We start from the raw sequence: 6,603 nt of genomic DNA, 5'->3' as shown, positions 1-6,603 counted from the left end.
CGACACACACATCATCCGCTGACACACACATCACCCTCCGACACACACACACCACCCTCCGACACACACACCACCCTCCGACACACACATCACCCTCTGACACACACATCACCCTCCGACACACACATCATCCGCTGACACACACATCACCCTCCGACACACACATCACCCTCTGACACACACACATCACCCTCCGACACACACATCACCCTCTGACACACACATCACCCTCCGACACACACACACCACCCTCCGACACACACACATCACCCTCCGACACACACACCACCCTCCGACACACACATCACCCTCCGACACACACATCATCCGCTGACACACACACCACCCTCCGACACACACATCACCCTCCGACACACACATCACCCTCTGACACACACATCACCCTCCGACACACACACCACCCTCCGACACACACATCACCCTCCGACACACACATCACCCTCCGACACACACACACACCACCCTCTGACACACACATCACCCTCCGACACACACACACCACCCTCCGACACACACACACCACCCTCCGACACACACACACCACCCTGACACACACATCACCCTCCGACACACACACCACCCTGACACACACATCACCCTCCGACACACACACACACCACCCTCTGACACACACATCACCCTCCGACACACACACACACCACCCTCCGACACACACACCACCCTCCGACACACACATCACCCTCCGACACACACATCACCCTCCGACACACACATCATCCGCTGACACACACATCACCCTCCGACACACACACACCACCCTCCGACACACACACCACCCTCCGACACACACATCACCCTCTGACACACACATCACCCTCCGACACACACATCATCCGCTGACACACACATCACCCTCCGACACACACATCACCCTCTGACACACACACATCACCCTCCGACACACACATCACCCTCTGACACACACATCACCCTCCGACACACACACACCACCCTCCGACACACACACATCACCCTCCGACACACACACCACCCTCCGACACACACATCACCCTCCGACACACACATCATCCGCTGACACACACACCACCCTCCGACACACACATCACCCTCCGACACACACATCACCCTCTGACACACACATCACCCTCCGACACACACACCACCCTCCGACACACACATCACCCTCCGACACACACATCACCCTCCGACACACACACACATCATCCGCTGACACACACATCGCCCTCCGACACACACACACCACCCTCTGACACACACATCACCCTCCGACACACACACACCACCCTCCGACACACACACATCACCCTCCGACACACACACCACCCTCCGACACACACATCACCCTCCGACACACACATCATCCGCTGACACACACACCACCCTCCAACACACACATCACCCTCCGACACACACATCACCCTCTGACACACACATCACCCTCCGACACACACACCACCCTCCGACACACACATCACCCTCCGACACACACATCACCCTCCGACACACACACACATCATCCGCTGACACACACATCACCCTCCGACACACACATCACCCTCCGACACACACATCATCCGCTGACACACACATCACCCTCCGACACACACATCACCCTCCGACACACACATCACCCTCTGACACACACATCACCCTCCGACACACACACATCACCCTCCGACACACACATCATCCTCCGACACACACATCACCCTCCGACACACACATCACCCTCCGACACACACACACCACCCTCCGACACACACACCACCCTCCGACACACACATCACCCTCTGACACACACATCACCCTCCGACACACACATCACCCTCTGACACACACACATCACCCTCCGACACACACATCACCCTCTGACACACACATCACCCTCCGACACACACACATCACCCTCCGACACACACATCACCCTCTGACACACACACATCACCCTCCGACACACACACCACCCTCCGACACACACATCACCCTCTGACACACACACATCACCCTCTGACACACACATCACCCTCCGACACACACATCACCCTCCGACACACACACACCACCCTCCGACACACACATCACCCTCCGACACACACATCACCCTCTGACACACACTCCAACCTCCGACACACACACCACCCTGACACACACATCACCCTCCGACACACACACACCACCCTCCGACACACACATCACCCTCCGACACACACATCACCCTCTGACACACACATCACCCTCCGACACACACACATCACCCTCCGACACACACATCACCCTCCGACACACACACATCACCCTCCGACACACACACACCACCCTCCGACACACACACCACCCTCCGACACACACATCACCCTCCGACACACACACACCACCCTCCGACACACACACCACCCTCCGACACACACTGAATTAGACTTGACTCCCCACACTGTCCGTAGTGTGAGCCCGGTCACCTCCAGACACCACACTGAACTCAAGGCTGGCGGAGGTGAAAAGGAGGCCGGCTCAAATTAATCTTTAAAAATGAACCAGGCAGAAAAGGAAGCGCCGGCGGCAACACGACGAGGATGGGATTCGAACCCACGCGTGCAGAGCACAATGGATTAGCAGTCCATCGCCTTAACCACTCGGCCACCTCGTCACCGGATGCCGAGAAGCCGAGCGCGCGCCCCATAAGGATTGGCGCCTCATTGGGCGCGCGGCTGACGATGGCGTCGCGCACCGCTCGAGCCGCTGAGATCGTGTGTCATGGCATCTGTTGTTTCGCTGCGGTGGACTGGTAATAAATAAACTAGGAAAGGAAACCGTCACCCTCAGTGTGAAAATTAAACTGTCGAGTTCTAGTCTTAGGCTTCCCAACCTTGAAAAAGACGATGACCATCATCTACTTTATCTATGACTCTTATGATTATATATAACTCTGTAATACCACCCCTCATCCAACCATAGGCCACGAAAGCATCTACAGTCATTTTCACTTTCTGCTACAGACAATAATAAATACTTCTTTGATCCCGATGGGGAATTCTTTCGTTACAGCAGTAACATTTAAAAAGACACTGAGCAGTGTGCAGACTTAACCAATAATAAAATATAAAATAATAATAATATTTTCTGTGGAGGATTTCTTACTCTGGTTGAATAATGTCTTTCCTGACTAGCGGGTGTCACTCTGCTTGACAGGTGAGATTTATGGCTGTGAAACAGTCTCAGGTTCTGGGGTCTCCTCCATGGTGGTTATAGCATTGACTCTGGGACTGTAGGAAGTGGTTCTGACAGCTCTGGACACCTTTCTTCTCAACAATTGACTCTGCTGTCCTCAACTGATCAACGTGTAGCGTCCCGATATCAGACACATTCTCCACTGTATAGGAGAGTGGTCCAGTTCCGTCCTTAATCCCTTGCCAGAACTGCAGGAGTGAAACATCGAACCTCCTTGTTTGAGGGCCCATCAATTTGTCTCAGTTGTTTGTCCTGTATCCTCCTCCTGAGACTGGGTTTGAGGAGATCCAAGTATGAGCGCAAGGGACAACCTAGGAACAGCACAGCAGGTGAGTTGGTGGTTGTGGAGTGTGTTGCATTGTGATATCCATAGAGGAAATTAGTGACCTTCTGATTCAGTGTAATGTAACTCTGCTGACATTGGTCACAGTGCGTTCATTAGTCTCTTGACAAACCTTTCCAACAAGACATTTGTACCTGGGTGGTACGGTGCAGATGCAAAATGTCTTATTCCATTCATTTTCAGGAATGGCTGAAACTGCTCCACAACAAACTGTGATCCATTGTCACTGACCAGGTGTTCTGGAACACCAGTCTTTTGAGATGAGGCTTCTCAACACATCAACAGTTTGGAGGCCAATGGGAACCACTTTGTAGCTGCTTCCACTACTATCAGGAAATTTATGCCTTCAATGGTCCAAAAACATCCTCTGTCAGGGCAGTGCAGGCCAATCCCCAGTCACCAGACAAAGCTTCAAATCAACACTTTCACTGTGACCACACCTAGATGACCAGCATGTACTTTCTCCAACATTTCAGCTCTCAGCTTGAACAGTACAACAATTCTTGGTCCCCACATAAGGCAATCCCTACCAAGGGCAGGTTCATCCCAGTGCAGGTAAAAATGGGGGTCAGGAATTTCTGCTGCACATTCCAGATATTTTTGTTTGCTATGTAAAGCTGAGACATTGTGGGGTCCTGCCTGGTTTCCCTTTCCCTGACATAGTAGGGAGACTTCTGATTGCTTTAAAGAATATATGTCCAGAGGAGCATCCTCTTTTATATATTTTTCAGGTATTTCCTTTTCCAAGTGCAAACATGATAATCCATCAGCATTTCTATGCTTAGTTGTCCTTTTGAATTTGATCTTGTAATTACTGTATGTCTGCCAAGAAACAGAGCCCGTCTCTTCACTTGTACTGCTGCTGTTAGTGGAACACACTGCTGTGGATTGAAAATGGAAACTAGTGGTTGATGATCAGTAATGAGGGTAAACTCTCTCCCAAACAACTAAAAGTAAAGGTTGGGGGTGTTATTGAGAAAAGTGTGGTAAAGTAATCCACTTGACACTTCATTTTTTTCCCCCAGATTACCAACAGAAAGCATCTTTTCTGGATGTGACAAAGCTTAATGGTAACTGCACTGCACAAGACCACTTGAAATTTCAGAGTTGTGAATGCAGCCCCAGTCCATCACAAAACCCAGCCTCCCCTCCATTCACTATCACTCAATAGTTCCCACTACCTCAAGATAACAACCAACATAGTCAAGGACCCTCTTATCCAGCTGAATCTCTCTTCTCTATCTATCAAGCAGAAGGTACATTAGTTTGAAATCATGTACCACCAGATTCAAGAGCTTCTAACCACTGCTTTAAAACGCTCAAATGGATTTCTTATATAATAAAGATAGAACATAAAACAATACAACAGATTACGGGCTCTTCAGCCCACAATGTTGTACTGACCCTTAAACCCTGCCTCTCATAAAACCCTTCACCTTAAATTCCTCCATATACCTGTCTAGTAGTCTCTTAAATATCACTAGTGTATCTGCCTCCACCATTGACTCAGGCAGTGCATTCCACACACCAACCACTCTCTGAGTAAAAAACCTTCCTCTAATATCCCCCTTGAACTTTCCTCCCCTTACCTTAAAACCATGTCCTCTTGTATTGAGCAGTGGTGCCCTGGGGAAGAAGCGCTGGCTGTCCACTATCTATTCCTCTTAATATCTTGTATACCTCTATCATGTCTCCTCTCATCCTCCTTCTCTCCAAAGAGTAAAATCATAGTTCCCTTAATCTCTGATCATAATCCATACTCTCTAAACCAGGCAACATCCTGGTAAATCTCCTCTGTACCCTTTCCAATGTTTCCACATCCTTCCTATACTGAGGCGACCAGAACTGGACACAGTGCTCCAAGTGTGGCCTAACCAGAGTTTTATAGAGCTGCATCATTACCCCGCAACTCTTAAACTCTATCCTTCGACTTATGAAAGCTAACACTCCATAAGCTTTCTTAACTACCCTATCTACCTGTGAGGCAACTTTCAGGGATCTGTGGACATGTACCCCCAGATCCCTCTGCTCCTCCAAACACCAAGTATCCTGCCACTTACTTTGTACACTGCCTTGGAGTTTGTCCTTCGAAAGTGTACCACCTCACACTTCTCTGGGCTGAACTCCATCTGCCACTTCTCAGCCCACTTCTGCATCCTATCAATGTCTCTCTGCAATCTTCGACAATCCTCAACACTATCCACAACAGCACCAACCTTTCTGTTGTCTGCAAACTTGCCAACCCACCCTTCTACCCCCACATCCAGGTCGTTAATAAAAATCTTGAAAAGTAGAGGTCCCAGAACCGATCCTTGTGGGACACCACTAGTCACAACCTTCCAATCTGAATGTACTCCCTCCACCATGACCCTCTGCTTTCTGCAGGCAAGCCAATTCTGAATCCACCTGGCCAAACTTCCTTGGATCCCATGCCTTCTGACTTTCTGAATAAGCCTACCATGTGGTACCTTGTTAAATGCCTTACTAAAATCCATGTAGATCACATCCACTGCACTATCCTCATCTATATAGCCTGGTCACTTCCTCAAAGAACTCTATCGTGCTTGTTAGACACGATCTGCCCTTCACAAAGCCATGCTGACTGTCCCCGATCAGACCATGAATTTCTAAATGCCCATCGATTCTATCTCTAAGAATCTTTTCCAACAGCTTTCCCACCGCAGACGTAAGGCTCACTGGTCTATAATTACCCGGACTATCCCTACTACCTTTTTTGAACAAGGGGACAACAGTCGCCTCCCTCCAATTCTCCGGTACCATTCCCGTGGACAATGAGGACATAAAGATCCTAGCCAGAGGCTCAGCAATCTCTTCCCTCGTCTCATGGAGCAGCCTGGGGAATATTCTGTCAGGCCCCGGGGACTTAACTGTCCTAGTGTATTTAACAACTCCAACACCTCTTCTACCTTAATATCAACATGCTCCACATCAACCTCACTCATATTGTCCTCACCGTCATCAAGTTCCCTCTCAGTGGTGAATACCGAAGA

The 6,603-nt window shown here is 49.8% G+C and overlaps 1 non-coding gene across 1 annotated transcript; it reads right to left on the bottom strand.

Annotated features, from left to right (window-relative positions):
- Window positions 1-2,586: 2,586 nt before the first annotated feature.
- On the bottom strand, window positions 2,587-2,668 carry trnas-gcu (transfer RNA serine (anticodon GCU)). Its single transcript has one exon. It is a non-coding gene; the product is annotated as a tRNA-Ser (tRNA).
- Window positions 2,669-6,603: the final 3,935 nt, after the last annotated feature.

This window comes from Hypanus sabinus, chromosome 2 (assembly GCF_030144855.1).
Source record: "Hypanus sabinus isolate sHypSab1 chromosome 2, sHypSab1.hap1, whole genome shotgun sequence".
In the NCBI taxonomy this organism is placed as follows: domain Eukaryota; kingdom Metazoa; phylum Chordata; class Chondrichthyes; order Myliobatiformes; family Dasyatidae; genus Hypanus; species Hypanus sabinus.
Note: the sequence above shows the minus strand (reverse complement) of the source record. Positions and strands in the feature narration are given on the sequence as shown.